At 46.4% G+C, this 16,539-nt stretch overlaps 1 protein-coding gene across 3 annotated transcripts in view; it reads left to right on the top strand.

The window, feature by feature from the left end:
• The first annotated feature begins 1,368 nt into the window (after positions 1-1,368).
• Positions 1,369-16,539, top strand: part of LOC139531901 (transcriptional activator GLI3-like) — a 133,760-nt gene continuing 118,589 nt past the window's right edge. For all 3 annotated transcript variants that reach the window (XM_071328845.1, XM_071328846.1, XM_071328844.1), the window contains exon 1: positions 1,369-1,736. The gene's annotated coding sequence lies outside the window, so the exon portion shown is untranslated. The remainder of the gene's footprint in view (positions 1,737-16,539) is intronic.

Genomic DNA, 16,539 nt, shown 5'->3' with positions numbered 1-16,539 from the left:
CTGCCAGTTGAGGACTTGTGAGGTGTCTGTTTCTCAAACTAGACACTTTAATGTACTTGTCCTCTTGCTCAGTTGTGCACCGGGGCCTCCCACTCCTCTTTCTATTCTGGTTAGAGCCAGTTTGCGCTGTTCTGTGAAGAGAGTAGTACACAACGTTGTACAAGATCTTCAGTTTCTTGGCAATTTCTCGCATGGAATAGCCTTAATTTCTCAGAACAAGAATAGACTGATGAGTTTCAGAAGAAAGTTATTTGTTTCTAATCGAACCTACAAATGCTGATCCTCCAGATACTCAACTAGTCCAAAGAAGGATAGATGTATTGCTTCATTTGTGGCCTGCTGGAGGTCATTTTGCAGGGCTCTGGCAGTGCTCCTCCTTGCACATAGGCGGAGGTAGCGGTCCTGCTGCATGGTTGTTGCCCTCCTACGGTCTCCTCCACATCTCCTAATGTACTGGCCTGTCTCCTGGTAGCGCCTCCATGCTCTGGACACTACGCTGACAGACACAGCAAACCTTCTTGCCACAGCTCGCATTGATGTGCCATCCTGGATGAGCTGCACTACCTGAGCCACTTGTGTGGGTTGTAGACTCCGTCTCATGCTACCACTAGAGTGAAAGCACCGCCAGCATTCAAAAGTGACCAAAACATCAGCCAGGAAGCATAGGAACTGAGAAGTGGTCTGTGGTCACCACCTGCAGAACCACTCCTTTATTGGGGGTGTCTTGCTAATTGCCTATAATTTCCACCTTTTGTCTATTCCATTTGCACAACAGCATGTGAAATTTATTGTCAATCAGTGTTGCTTCCTAAGTGGACAGTTTGATTTCACAGAAGTGTGATTGACTTGGAGTTACATTGTGTTGTTTAAGTGTTCCCTTAATTTTTTGAGCAGTGTATATATAAATATATATATAATGTTCATATTTATAGAATGTGTGTATGGTTTATTACATTAACTCATACTGAAATAAACCATGCTCAACTTATCCTTTATACTGCTTATTTATCATGCTCTATTTATTGTTTGTGAAAAAGATCTAAACCCAATCGTTAATAGGGCCACTTGTGCTGGTGCCCAGCCACTGGTGTTGAAACTATCATAAGTAACAAGACAACACTGACACTCAAAATCACAAACTTCATCCTTAGGAGTATTGGTATAAGTGAAATATTAGTATTTGCCAATGCTTGTAATTGTATGGGACTGGTGGTGTACAACGGTCCATTCGTTCCAACCATGTCTACACCGTCTCAGGAAACTGCGGCCCGGAGCAGAGAAGAGAAAGGGAGGGGAAGCGGGGGAGAATAGAAAGAGAGGGAGGTAGAGAGCGAGGGAGCCCGATCCGAAGGGAGGAGTCAGGCGAGGGAAAGAGCAGCTGGAGTACTACACTTCGCCCTCTTCTCCTCGAAAAGCATACTTAATGTAATAACAACAGTCCACACGTTTTTGTAAACACTTATGTTGTCTTATTCATACAGGTTCATCATCGGCCATCGTCAGGTATGCAGGGAGGCTCACAGTATTAGTTCAGTGTTCGCTCTATTCAGAAAACTGTGAAAAGGAGAAAGACGCGGAAAAGAAGGAAAAGTCTGGGAGAGCGGTTTTGGAGTTGGTGTCTCACAGGCAACTCCAGAGCGCGAGAGGCACATCTGCAACAAGCGAAAAAATACTTCACTTAAGAGAAGAAGACAGAACATATCAAGAATTATTGGAGGGAAACATCCTTCGAACACGTAAGTGCAAAAAACACGACGAGGCATGGTGAACTGTTTCTTTTGAACCTTTTGCTCTTTGCTGGCTTTGAAAGTTTTGAGGGAGAAAACACGACGTCTATTCAAAAACTGTCAGAGGTATCACGTTTCAAATAAGCTGGAATTTCATAGAAGTCTACACATCGGAGGGTGGTGATGAAATAATACAATTGTATGAAAACTCAACTTATTCACAAATATTATCACACAAAATTACTATTTATTTTCCTGGATGCTTTCTAGTTGTTTTCTACATTCTTTAAAGTTACAAGTTGACCCATTGCAAATTTTCTCAACTTTGCTGATGTAATTTCTTAGGTGATAGAAACTCTGTTAATTCAGCACAATAGTTGTTAAAGTGCGTTTAAAGTTATTTTATGGAAGGTTGAAGCTTTTCTATTTGTAAACACTGTAATGCAAAAGTAATTGCATTGTTGAGAAGTGTGGGCTGAAACAACTTTGGGAACTTCCACTACAGACACAAAACTTTTTGGACTTTTGCCTAAAGAAACGCACGGGGCATGCATATTTAGGCCTACATGTGATCATATTTCAGCGCGATTTTACCAAGTCGTGCCTGTTATCGATTCGGTCTCATCCATTATGCCTAATATGAGTTATGACTGCATTACTATAATGTATGGAACATTTTCCTGAATCGAGTATAGCCTATTCTGATAACAATCTAATGCAAACACTGATGTCTCTATTTCTACAATCAAAATATGAATGTTGGAATACAAGTAGGCCAACATTTATTTTACAAGGCACAGCTTCAAGATTAAACAGGCCTGCAGACCTATATAATGAGCATTTTATCGAGTTTGACAATAGTAGAATTTTGACTGGGTTATATCAAATTAAATACAAAAGTTCTAAATATAACATTTAATTTCTGAGTTGAAATACAGGATATGCTACTAATATTAGCGCGGGCACATTTGGATACTTCCCCCAAATATTTTATTGCCCTTATTATAATCAGGCCTAATTATTCGGCCTATAATTTTTAGTCTTTTATCCATTGAGTTTTCTGCGTATGTACTTTTCGGTCCGTTATGTATCATGGCAGCACGCCTCCACATGTGGAGATATTTGTTTTAAACTTTTCCTTCTGCTCCACGCCAGCTGTTCCACATTTTATCTGCTTGTCGGATTCGCTGTGAGTGACTGGTGGACCGTTTGTGTCTCGGGTTTCACGCCGCTATACAAACGACGAAGGTTCGAGGCGTTCAGCCGTGCGGTGACGGCTCAGCCAAACCTTCTTTGACACTTGGCAAATTATTAACGGAGATCTAACTGCCTTGAGAACGAGCAGTAAGAGTTGAATGCAAAACAATAGAAGTTTAAGAGCTTGTGCAGATAAAAAGCTTTTTTTCCCCCTCGGGTTAAGAACATGGTCATCTGAACTGGACTATGCCAGTTTAATGCCCTTATGAAAAATCTGTCATGTGCTACTTTTTTTACATTTTTTGCCATGCGTGTTTTTTACACAATTCTTAAGGTGGTAATTTGTAAATAAATAAATACATTGCAAGAACATATAACCCACTTAATTTAGTGATTGTTTTTACACATCTATTTTTTTTGATGCATACTTTTGTTTGCATGAGCCGAAATTATGCACTTATTTTTGAAATCATATGCTTATTAGGCTAGCCTACTGAATAATAATTTTATTGATAAAGGAAACGGCTCAACTATTTTGCTGAAATAATATTTGGTAAGTGTGAACATCAAGGAATATATAAACCTTTCTTTTAGCAATACCTCAATAGATTATTGTTCATAATCAAATAATCTGTTTGGTACAGTAATATAGTGCATTGTTATCCTTATCTAGCCAGGACATTTTTATTCATGCATTTTTGCCTTTTAATCAACAGGAACAATGTTTTTGGCTTCCACAAATCCTAATGTTATACCTCAATTCGATAAGGCCTACCTGCATTTTATTTTTAAATTATAATCTGTTATTTTATTTCCAGAGGATGCAATGGACTTAAAAAGAATTCTACAATTTATATATTTCTGGGTTTTTGCTATTGAGTTTGATTTACCGCAATAGTAGTGATTGATTGTCGACAGAAATCTCTTTGACAGAGTGCATTTTTCCTGAAGAATGTGTGATTACTTACCTCCAGATTTAATGATCACAAAAGCAACATGAAATGTCATTATATTAATTTGAGCTCTATTTAGCCTTAATGGATGGCAGATATTTTCCATGAGAAAATGATGCTCTGAAATAACCACAGATTGGCTCTAAGTACATGTGTATAATAATGTGCATGGAGCCAGAGATATTTTATGATTTAATCATATTAAATATGAATGATATCTGATGAACAAACTCCGTGTTATAAATATGTATGGCGTTACTGTTTTACAATGTCTCCAGAACTGAACAGAGCCCAGCTAGCTTCACTTGAACAGGTGCAATTTTACAAAACAAGGACTGCATGTCATAAATGATTCAGTAACAGTGATAAATACACACAATGTTTAAGATGATAATCTGGTATTTAAAAAAGGCACATAGAAGAAGCCTGTTTTTTTCCCCTCCACCAGCGGAGATGAATCAGTGCCTGTCTGGTGAAGGGGGGAATCTGTAACTCACAGTCCCACGGATAGGGAAGGAAACTCACGGATAACCCCTATCCTTCCTCAGCCCGTCAGAAAGCAGAGCAGCCCTTTATCTCCATATTAGCACACCTTTACATTCAATTATGCACCGCTGCAAAAACACCAGGCAGTGCACCCGTGACCTCTCCAACCTGCCCAAAATAGGACCTGTCACACAAGCAGATGTTAATGCACAATGATGACACTCTATTACCCTCTTAAATCAAGGCCCCCTCCTCCTCGCCCTGGCCCGCAAATCCACTGTTCTAGGCAGGCCTCTGTCCTTAGGCCATTTTACATCCTAGAGGAAGAATACCTGTTATCAGGTGTGTATGCATGAGGCCCTAATGACGTGCTAATGGGCATCTACAAAGGCACACTCATAGGTAGCAAGTGTATTACTCTACCAGGTTCATTTAGGGGAAGTTGTTTTGATCAAAGATAAGGGCCACGGCATTTTTTGTAGCATTTATTCACATTTTTGGTTTGTTGTGGTGTGGATCCCTGGGTATGAGGCAGATATGGGGTGGGATTCCTGCTGTGGTACTCACGGGCCGTTCGACGGTCACGGGTGTCAATATGACGAAAGGTTTATCATACAACTCTTTAGCAGAGCGCTAAGTACTTCTATCCCACAAACCACAGCTTACATTAGCAGGTGAGGAGAGGTGCAGTTACCTCATCTATTCAGAGCATGTTGGCAGAAATAAATAAACATGGTATCACAATGGCTATCCAATCCATCTTTCCCCTACGTGTGAGTATAGCCGCTTCATGAATAGACGGGCCCCAATAGGATTCCCTCACTTTGATGATCCTGAACTTTGATATATCGACATAAAATCGAAAAGGCACAGTTGAGGGGGGAATGAGAACAAGTCCAGGAGAGAGAAAGAGAGAGAGAGAGATATTGAGGGGGGAAAAAGGCAGCGAGACAGGAGACGGAGGTGTATGTGTGATGAGTGAGAGGCTCCTTCGCCTCCTTGTAAAAAGTTTGTGCTGTGGCAGTTCGCCACCAAGTGTAGCCTACGCCAAAGTGTCTGGATGCATTTGCGTGTGAGCGGAGAGAAGAAGGGGGGCAGGCAGGCGTGCGGCGTGGCGCAGCACGAGGGCTTCTCCTTGGCTCTCCTAATCCCCAGGCCCAGCCATCCCTTCAGGGCATGCCTCAGATCTGTCTCTCCTAGCTCTCCGCGTGGACCTACCCGGCCTCCGCTAGCCGATTTAATATGCTATGTGTTCCTTCTCCCCCAGCTCCCCTCCACCTCCACCAGCTGCGTCCCAGAGCGGGACCCCATTCACCCCCCTCCCCCACTCCCTGCTTCAAGGAGCCCCACTTAAGGCACCTTTCACTGGGCTCATGTCTTTTGCAAAGTGAGGGGAGGGGGTGGTTGATCTGATGAAGGGGGATCAGAGAGAGAGAGAGACAAGTGTAATGACATGCCTATACACACACATGCATTTAGATAAACCCCCACATCCACACCCTACACATGGGCTTCCAAATGTGCTCCGACTCCACCTGCATGTTTTAAAATGCAAACGCACCTCAATATAAAATATCCCCATCATAGACATGTTTTACACGCACGCAACCGCACCCGGGGGGGGGGGGGGGCAGAGCTCAAGCTGCCGTAGAGGCTGAGAGTCAGAGTGGCCGTTTCTTTTCCAGGGCTTTGGCCTCACGGAAACCCAGATTGGACCTGCCATTTAGCCTGGTCAACCAGCTTCCTGGTCAACCATCTTCCCTGAGAGAGAGGGAAAGAGAAAGAGATAGAGAGAGAGTAACAGAGAACGAGAGAGAGAAAAGAGAGAGAGGAACAGAGAACAAGAGAGAGAGAGAGTAACAGAGAACAAGAGAGAGAGAAAAGAGAGAGTAACAGAGAACAAGAGAGAGAGAAAAGAGAGAGTAACAGAGAACAAGAGAGAGAAAAAGAGAGAGAGTAACAGAGAAGGAGAGAGAAAAGAGAGAGAGAGTAACAGAAAACAAGAGAGAGAAAAGAGAGAGAGTAACAGAGAACAAGAGAGAGAGTAACAGAGAACAAGAGAGAGAAAAGAGAGAGAGTAACAGAGAACAAGAGAGAGAAAAGAGAGAGAAACAAATGATTTACTAGATAAAAAACAAGATGAATGCAGGAGTGAATGAGCGCTAGCAGACTCCTGCATGAACCCCAGTGCGTGTCAGCGGGCGCCTGCGTTGTCTTTTCTCACACACTCGAGTACAAACAGAGTACAAATGGCGGCAGGTCGCGCCTGGCTGACGATGGAGCTGGACTGCGCTCGTCTCCTCCGCTGTTAGCCCTGAGCCGCTGTAAAAGCGTCTTTGCGGCTGCTGTGTGAAGTGTGGCAGCAAGAGGTGAAGTGAGCTGCGGCCCCATTTGCCTGTGGTGTGGTGGGCTGTGTAAAGTTGAGACGCTGAGCTCGGACAGTGGAGTTGTAGTTCCCGACTTCCAGGGGTTTTGGGTCTGTTATTGTAGAGGTGGCATTGTGTCAGGGACTTGATGCGAGCCAGTTGTGGCATCCGTAAGGGGGCCTGCTCTCCGTCGTTGTCCAGGGAGTGTGGTGACGGCCAGGGGACAGATGAGGCGGCCAGCTCACTGTGAACAATGATCTGTCACTCTGTGTGTGTGTGTGTGTGTGTGTGTGTGTGTGTGTGTGTGTGTGTGTGTGTGTGTGTGTGTGTGTGTGTGTGTGTGTGTGTGTGTGTGTGTGTGTGTGTGTGTGTGTGTGTGTGTGTGTGTGTGGAAAGCCATGCGTCAGGCTGCTGCACGAAGACACACACACACACTTGGATAGGCTCAGACAGGCGCATGCACGCACACACACAGAACTACTGCGGGAGAGGTCAATTGAAGGCAAGGGAAGGGCCACTGATTATTGTGATTGGGACTGAATGGGAGTTCATTTTTGTACACCCCCCAAGTCTGTATGAGAAAGATCATTTCTCATATCAATTTCATAAATAGCTGTTTGGAATGATTCTGTTGCATTGCTCAGACTGTTCTGCTACACATGACAATGGTGAAGTTGTTTTAACGTGTTTTGTATTTGCTGTGCCCCATGCTGGCCTGGTTATCTGCGTTAGTGAGTGAGCCCCGTGGGTCTTAGTGGAACCTGGGGGTCGAGATTGAGGATGGGGACATTGTGTGAATGTCAAATGCCAATCCCAAGGTTAATACCTGAATAAAGTTCAGGCCCAGTTGCCCCCTCCCTTCTGCAAACATGTTTAAATGAGTGCCTCTTCCCCTCCTTTCCCTCTTTTCCCCCTTTCCCCTTCTCCTTCACTTCCGTCCTCTTTTGCGGGGAATTTGACCCCCGTTCCTCCTCTTCTCTAGGGGCCAGTGGGGCCTCCTCTGCAAGTGAATGCTAACAGCCCCTGCCTGTAAGACAAAAAATGCCTCATCTTAGAAAAACAAAAGGGGAACTCTACTATCGGAGCAAATTTCTTGCCCGACCTGAAAGGAGGCCTCTTTTGTCTGGATGGCATTTGAAGACTAATCGTTTTTTTCTCATGCAAAAGCACTCTGTCTTAAGAGCTGGGCCTCGGAGAGAGAGAAAGAGAGGGAGAGAGAAGGAGCTAGTGGGGGCTGTGTTTTAACAATACTCCGCAGGGAGCAAGGAGGAACGGGGGTTGGAGGGGGCGCAGGGGGATTCCTCTCCTTTGCTTATTTTTTAGACAAAGCCCAGTTCCTTGCAGGGTTGAAGGGAGAAAGGTGGGAGGTGGGGTGGGGGGGGTGGGGAAACGGAGGAGGGAGTGGGAGGTGGGGGGGATCCAAGAGTTTTTAGTTCCTTGAAAAGCGGGGGGGGGGGGGGGGACTCCAGCCGTTTCTAATGACGGTCTGTCATCGGGGCTCCCCTACCTGCCAGAGGAAACCTCAGGGCGGCCCCGACACTACACTGACTCCGACAGGCTTGGCTTGGGGAGAAAAAAAGTGGGCCTCGGAAATGTATAGAGCAACAGAAATATGAACTTGTATATGGGCCCCTAAAACGTCTTGGGCTATTCCAGGCCTGACTGGTGTTTTTATTAAGAGAGGTCGACATGCTTTGGAAATAGATCTTATTCATGAAGAAAAAAAAGCCAGGCCTGGACTTCCCAAAGAATTCATTATGTTCCCCTTTCCCAGAAGCCTCGGTGCTCCGCATGTCCCAGCCGTGCCTCGGAGGACGCCGAGCGTGTCGCACCGTGTCGCGTGACTTTGTAAAGCCTCCCTCAGCGAGCAGGGGAGTGCGAAGGGTTCCATTTGTCAAAGGTGCCCGGCAGTTTTTTTCCCTCCTCAACACTTTCCCGGCTCCGTCCCAAACTCATTGTCTGAGCTAAGGCAGGACATTAGTCACCGCGGTGCTAGTGGAGCCTGCGGGGCTGTGGGACCAACCAACGCTGTTCTGGAGCAGCGACTGCTAGTCGGACAGAGAGAGAACTAGAAGAGGGAAAGAGGAGGAGTGATGGAGAGTGTGTGAAAGAGAGAAGGGGAGAAAAAAGAAAGAAAGAAAAAGGGAGAAAGAGCGAGTGTGGCTGTGTGTTTGAGAAAGAGAGATAGAGTGTGTAGGAAGGAGAGAGCGTTAGAGGTGTGGAAGAAGGAGAGAGAACGTTAGAGGTGTGGAAGAAGGAGAGCGCGTTAGAGGTGTGGAAGAAGGAGAGAGAGCGTTAGAGGTGTGGAGGAAGGAGAGAGAGCGTTAGAAGTGTGGAAGAAGGAGAGAGCGTTAGAGGTGTGGAGGAAGGAGAGAGAGCGTTAGAGGTGTGGAAGAAGGAGAGAGAGCGTTAGAGGTGTGGAATAAGGAGAGAGAGCGTTAGAGGTGTGGAAGAAGGAGAGAGAGCGTTAGAGGTGTGGAAGAACGAGAGAGCGTTAGAGGTGTGGAAGAAGGAGAGAGAGCGTTAGAGGTGTGGAAGAAGGAGAGAGAGCGTTAGAGGTGTGGAAGAAGGAGAGAGAGCGTTAGAGGTGTGGAAGAAGGAGAGAGAGCGTTAGAGGTGTGGAAGAAGGAGAGAGAGCGTTAGAGGTGTGGAGGAAGGAGAGAGAGCGTTAGAGGTGTGGAGGAAGGAGAGAGAGCGTTAGAGGTGTGTAGGAAGGAGAGAGAGCGTTAGAGGTGTGGATGTAGGAGAGAGAGCGTTAGAGGTGTGGATGTAGGAGAGAGAGCGTTAGAGGTGTGGAAGAAGGAGAGAGAGCGTTAGAGGTGTGGAGGAAGGAGAGAGAGCGTTAGAGGTGTGTAGGAAGGAGAGAGAGCGTTAGAGGTGTGGAAGAAGGAGAGAGAGCGTTAGAGGTGTGGAAGAAGGAGAGAGAGCGTTAGAGGTGTGGAAGAAGGAGAGAGAGCGTTAGAGGTGTGGAAGAAGGAGAGAGAGCGTTAGAGGTGTGGAAGAAGGAGAGAGAGCGTTAGAGGTGTGGAAGAAGGAGAGAGAGCGTTAGAGGTGTGGAGTCTATAGCTCTACCTCAGGTCTCAGTGTGTAAGCCCCTGCCCTGTCTACCCCCCAAAGCTGCGTTCACAAAGAGATTTACAAGACAGGTCTCCGGTGTGCTGCTTTGCCGCCATGGATCATGAGTATATGTGTGTGTGTGTGTCGAGCGTGTGCGTGTGAGAGAGAGAGTGTATTTTTCTGGGTTAAATGTGCACTGTGAGAAGACATGTTTTTTCTTAGAAGGTTACCCAAAATGAATGGGTCCTAACTAGTCAGTGCTAACCAGAACCAAAGGAGGGTATGAAATGACTTATTCAAGAGAGGTGGTAGGGTGTGTGTGTGTGTGTGAAAGAGAGAGAGAGAGAGAGAGAGAGAGAGAGTGTGTGTGTGTGTGTGTGTGTGTGTGTGTGTGTGTGTGTGTGTGTGTGTGTGTGTGTGTGTGTGTGTGTGTGTGTGTGTGTGTGTGTGTGTGTGTGTGTGTGTGTGTGTGTGTGTGTGTGTGTGTGTTGAGGAGAGTCAGCAGTCACACATCACACATACAAGGGATCCTGTTAGCTTTTGGAATTATTTATAAAGCTTGGCTTTTGTGTGGCTCTGTAAATCCCTGTCTCCTCCCATTACTGCCTATGACTCTACCTGCGCCACCTTCAACCCCAAATACTCCCTCTGCTACTGTACTGAGTCTCAGTGAGTGCTGATCTAGGATAAGTTTAGCCTTTTAGATCATAATAAGATTCGAATTATGCACGGGAGGGCTGATCCTAGATCAGGACTCCTACTCGGACACTCTTTACAGACACCAGTTGTATATATTCTGTTTCTTTTAATGGGCGAAGAAGTACAAGATCAAAACAACGACTGTTGTTCCAGTAGTTCCTATATGGGTTCTATTATTTAGTAGAGTTCTGGTTGTAGTGACACGCCCAATTCTGAGACTTCAGAGGAAAATCACAAAGTTATACTGACCGTCACATATGGGCTTGATTGCACTGTAGAGTTTTGTGTGCATTTATACAGAGTCCTGGTGGACGGTTTAGTGCGTTTGAGATGGTGTATGTTAATGTTGCCTTCATTGAAACAAGCTGCGGTGTGATTATGGCTCCGCTCTGGAGATAGGAGCAGAGCGCCGAGCTAGCTTCCCGTTTCTCCCGCTGGCGTAGAGATCAATGCAAACCGGCTAACACAGCCTAATAACCCATTTACACATACATTGGGAAAGACATTTACATACATCGACCCTTAAACTGATAAAGTAGGTCCATGTCCTAGAGGTAAGAGTTATTGTGCTTGTGAGTGATTAGCTCCAGTGCGCGTTTCTGTATGTGTGTGTGTGTGTGTGTGTGTGTGTGTGTGTGTGTGTGTGTGTGTGTGTGTGTGTGTGTGTGTGTGTGTGTGTGTGTGTGTGTGTGTGTGTGTGTGTGTGTGTGTGAACGCAGGAGAGCCCTCTCCCGCGACTACCAACCAGTCCTGTGTGTGATAGGTGCCAGATTGTGTAGCTGCCAGCCAGACTGTCTCTGCCGATCAGAAAAGAGAGAGAGAACGAGAGGAAAACACTAGAGAAAAAGAGAGGGGGGTGATTACAGTACAACGTTCCTCTGATCTGATTCATCGCCGACTGTCTCTCCTGCAAAGGGTGAACTTATTATCCCTGTCTCAACCTCCAGAACGGTGCCAGCTGCTCCCCATGTTTCCCAATTTACCCCCGGTACCCGTCTAACTCACCAATTAAGGCTTCCTCCTCAACGTTTTTATTTGCACGTATTAGCATGCTAGCGTTGGCGTAGTGCCGGAGCCCCGGGCTGTGTTCATCGGGCACCGAATGGAAGAAAACAGACTGAAACAGGGACGGACTACCTTGACCTGTCCAATAAGGGGAAAAAAATGTGTTATCCGTTGTTAAAATGTTTTGAAACGATTTGTGCCCTAATGAATACAACCTTGGTCTGGAGGGATAACTGAGAAGTAAGCGAGTGTGGAGAGTGTTTAGGAGGCGTCCTAAGCGATGGCTTTACGGCCCCCAGAATTTATTTCAGGCGGCAACGCAAACAGCTGAAAGGCGTAAACACAGCCAGATGTTGGTTAGCTTCCTGACTGACGACGGCTCGAGGGAGCTGCCAGTGTAATTACAAGTCTTGTTCCCCGCGTTTTTTCGTGGCCTTTTCTTTCGAGAGTTCGTCTGTATGTCCCTTTTGAGTGTAGGGGGAGGTTTTTGTTGCACACTTGGAAATGCTGTGAGTTGTATGATAAGCCATGTGGATGTTATTGCATATCTCAATGGAGTACCTGTTTGAATCAGATGTATACCTTTTTACTGGACTTGCGGTAACTTCAAATTCAGTCTTCACTCCGATGATATTCACTTGTGTGTGTTTTGAAACGTGAAGTGCATCTTCAGTAGACCTTTAGGCCGAGCTCTGGGTAAGAGTTATTGTGCTTGTGAGGGATTAGCTCCAGTGCGCGTTTCTGTGTGTGTGTGTGTGTGTGTGTGTGTGTGTGTGTGTGTGTGTGTGTGTGTGTGTGTGTGTGTGTGTGTGTGTGTGTGTGTGTGTGTGTGTGTGTGTGTGTGTGTGTGTGTGTGTGTGTGTGTGGGGGGGGGGGCACGTGGGTGCATGTGTGTGAGCGTAGGTGCTCCTTACTGACACTGTGGGAGAGAAACGGGTGCTTTGGGGAGCGCCAATCCCTCTGAGAGAGTGTGTGCGTGTGCGCGCGCGTGTGTGTGTGTGTGTGTGAGAGAGAGTGAGAGTGAGCAGGCCCTGATGGGGGGGCTTTTCATGAAAGTGAGACTGAAGTGTTGTCTTCCTACCAAACTAGTGGTGCTGTTGGGAGACACGTCAGCCAAAGGGGAGCTGGCTGGGAGTCTCTGACTAAGACTCCCTCTGTGTCTCTACTTCCTTTGATCTACCACTCTCTCAACCATACTCCTGGTACAGTACAGTACAGTAGATTACAGAACAGTAGAGTAGATTAGAGTACAGTAGAGTAGATTACAGTAGAGTAGAGTACCTACTTGATTACCTGCCCTATACAGTGGGGAGAACAAGTATTTGATACACTGCCGATTTTGCAGGTTTTCCTACTTACAAAGCATGTAGAGGTCTGTCATTTTTATCATAGGTACACTTCAACTGTGAGAGACGGAATCTAAAACAAAAATCCAGAAAATCACATTGTATGATTTTTAAGTAATTAATTTGCATTTTATTGCATGACATAAGTATTTGATCACCTACCAACCAGTAAGAATTCCGGCTCTCACAGACCTGTTAGTTTTTCTTTAAGAAGCCCTCCTGTTCTCCACTCATTACCTGTATTAACTGCACCTGTTTGAACTCGTTACCTGTATAAAAGACACCTGTCCACACACTCAATCAAACAGACTCCAACCTCTCCACAATGGCCAAGACCAGAGAGCTGTGTAAGGACATCAGGGATAAATTGTAGACCTGTACAAGGCTGGGATGGGCTACAGGACAATAGGCAAGCAGCTTGGTGAGAAGGCAACAACTGTTGGCACAATTATTAGAAAATGGAAGAAGTTCAAGATGACGGTCAATCACCCTCGGTCTGGGGCTCCATGCAAGATCTCACCTCGTGGGGCATCAATGATCATGAGGAATGTGAGGGATCAGCCCAGAACTACACGGCAGGACCTGGTCAATGACCTGAAGAGAGCTGGGACCACAGTCTCAAAGAAAACCATTAGTAACACACTACGCCGTCATGGATTAAAATCCTGCAGCGCACGCAAGGTCCCCCTGCTCAAGCCAGCGCATGTCCAGGCCCGTCTGAAGTTTGCCAATGACCATCTGGATGATCCAGAGGAGGAATGGGAGAAGGTCATGTGGTCTAATGAGACAAAAATAGAGCTTTTTGCTCTAAACTCCACTCGCCGTGTTTGGAGGAATAGAAGGATGAGTACAACCCCAAGAACACCATCCCAACCGTGAAGCATGGAGGTGGAAACATCATTCTTTGGGGATGCTTTTCTGCAAAGGGGACAGGACGACTGCACCGTATTGAGGGGAGGATGGATGGGGCCATGTATCGCGAGATCTTGACCAACAACCTCTTTCCCTCAGTAAGAGCATTGAAGATGGGTCGTGGCTGGGTCTTCCAGCATGACAACGACCCGAAACACACAGCCAGGGCAACTAAGGAGTGGCTCCGTAAGAAGCATCTCAAGGTCCTGGAGTGGCCTAGCCAGTCTCCAGACCTGAACCCAATAGAAAATCTTTGGAGGGAGCCGAAAGTCCGTATTGCCCAGCGACAGCCCCGAAACCTGAAGGATCTGGAGAAGGTCTGTATGGAGGAGTGGGCCAAAATCCCTGCTGCAGTGTGTGCAAACCTGGTCAAGAACTACAGGAAACGTATGATCTCTGTAATTGCAAACTAAGGTTTCTGTACCAAATATTAAGTTCTGCTTTTCTGATGTATCAAATACTTATGTCATGCAATAAAATGCAAATTAATTACTTAAAAATCATACAATGTGATTTTCTGGATTTTTGTTTTAGATTCCTTCTCTCACAGTTGAAGTGTACCTATGATAAAGATTACAGACCTCTACATGCTTTGTAAGTAGGAAAACCTGCAAAATCGTCAGTGTATCAAATACTTGTTCTCCCCACTGTATATGTCACTCCCTTCGGATCCTCCAGGCGTTATTGGTTCTGTTCCAGTGTCATGTCTGTTTTGTGTTTCTTGTTTTGTATTTACTTGTGTTTATTTATGAAATCACTCACTCCCTGAACTTGCTTCCCAACTCTCAGCACACTCCTTACACCCGGTCATAGAGTTTGTTTTATACAAGTGATTCATAGCATTGCGTGGTTTAAGAGGAGTTACTTAGCCGCCTCATTAAGTGAGCCTCAGTTCCGTCCGCCCCAACAAATGAACTAGGCCCAACTCCCCCACTTCCCTCTCCCGCTTCTTCCCCCGTCCGTCACAGCCATGCCATGTTAAAAGACTATTAGGGCTCTGATAGCATGCTGATAGCATGAGCAATCGTCAGGCGTTCTTGGCCAGGGCGTGTTGAAGTTATTTCCTCGGGTATCGTCCCAAATGGTACCCTATTCCCTACGTAGCGCACTACTTTTGAGCAGAGCCCTATGGACCCTGATCAAAAGTAGTGCACTAAATAGGGAATAGGGTGCCATTTGGGACTTGGACCCCGTGGGTCCACCTGGTAGAAGGAGAACAGATGATAAAACCGAATCATCGGAATGTAGTGTGGAATGTGCGACTCAGTTGCCCTTTGAATGCCTTTCCTCCTTTTTCACTTCCTCCGCCCGTTCGTCCTCTCCTTCTCCCTCCATCCCTCCATCCCTCTTTCACTTCCCATTGAACAAGGGTCTAATTCCAGGACTTCATTTTGCAATGTGATGGCATTCCTTTATTTTGCCCTCCCTCCCTCCCTCCCTCCCTCCCTCCCTCCCTCCCTCCCTCCCTCCCTCCCTCCCTCCCTCCCTCCCTCCCTCCCTCCCTCCCTCCCTCGCTTTATCGCCAGAGAGCCAAACACCAGTGCGACTTCATCTCGTCCAATCATCCCCCCTCTGATACACTTTAAATGGGGCGGCCGCGAGGGTCCGGACGGAGAATTAATAACAGCCAATAAAGCGCACCTCCGGGGCATGGCGGCGAGTCTTTAAGTAAACATTATGACTTCTTGAGGGGGGGCGTCGGGGGCCAGCGACTTGATGAATCGTCGCGGAGCTCGGCGAGGGCTAATTTCTCACTTAGCCGTCCTGATGAGGCCTGCCTAATAGGGGCCTGTGCTGCCTGCTTTGCCTTGCTGATTGTCTGCTTCATGGGTTGGGTTGATTATTGTGCTGCGTTATTATCACGCTGGCCCCTGGCTGTTGTTCCCCCGCAGAGGCCCTGCTCTGTCATCAATCACATCATTCACTACCCTCCTCTCCTCCACTCACTCTGGTCTGTGCTGTACCGTTTATACCAGTGACAGAGAGGAAGGAGAGAGCAAAGGGGTGGGGTGGGAGGAAGGCAGAGCGAGAGGGAGAGCAGGCGCACAGGAGAGATTTGTGAGAGAAAGAGAGGGGGAAAAGAGAGATAGAAAGTTGGAGAGACAGAGAGAGAAAGAAAGGAAAAGACAGATATAGAAAAGGGAAAGAGAGCGATGGAAAGATAGAGAGGGGGAAAGGAGAGAAAATAGACAGAGACAGAGGGAGAGTAGGAGAGCCCAGAGGGAACTGGGTGGTTAGAGTGTGGAAATGAGAGAGGGACCAGCAACCTGTGGGCTCAGCCTCTGGACAGACAGACGGACATGGTCTGGGGGAAGTTGAAGCAACAACTCCATCACTCCATCACTCCATCACTCCACTGGAACTGCCTCTGTGTCTGCACCCTATTCCCTACTTCTTTTGACCAGGGCCATAAAACAAGACACATATGACTCAAGAGGGAGCCAGAGATCAAGATGACCAGAAGGGAAAAAAACATAACCTGACCCGACCGTCTTCCTCCCACTCCTGCTAGCTTTCGTAAATTCTGCCGTTAGTCTCCTGAAGTTGCTGGTAATAGGCTACATGAGGAGTCGGGCAACCTTTCTCATGTGGAATGCCAATTGATCTCACTATTTCTACCGATCTGCGTGCCAGTTATGGTTTTCATATTCACATTTTCGTGGAACAGTTCAATTTCATTTATAATAATGTCTTCGTATCTCAAAGTCATTGTCAAGTGGTTAATCAAAATTCGATCCAAATCTAAATGAAAATGATACAAACCTAAAAAGTTACTTCTATTGCCATTGTC

Source organism: Salvelinus alpinus, chromosome 10 (assembly GCF_045679555.1).
Source record: "Salvelinus alpinus chromosome 10, SLU_Salpinus.1, whole genome shotgun sequence".
Classification (NCBI taxonomy): domain Eukaryota; kingdom Metazoa; phylum Chordata; class Actinopteri; order Salmoniformes; family Salmonidae; genus Salvelinus; species Salvelinus alpinus.
The sequence above is the reverse complement of the archived record's forward strand: the minus strand, read 5'-3'. Positions and strand labels throughout refer to the sequence as shown.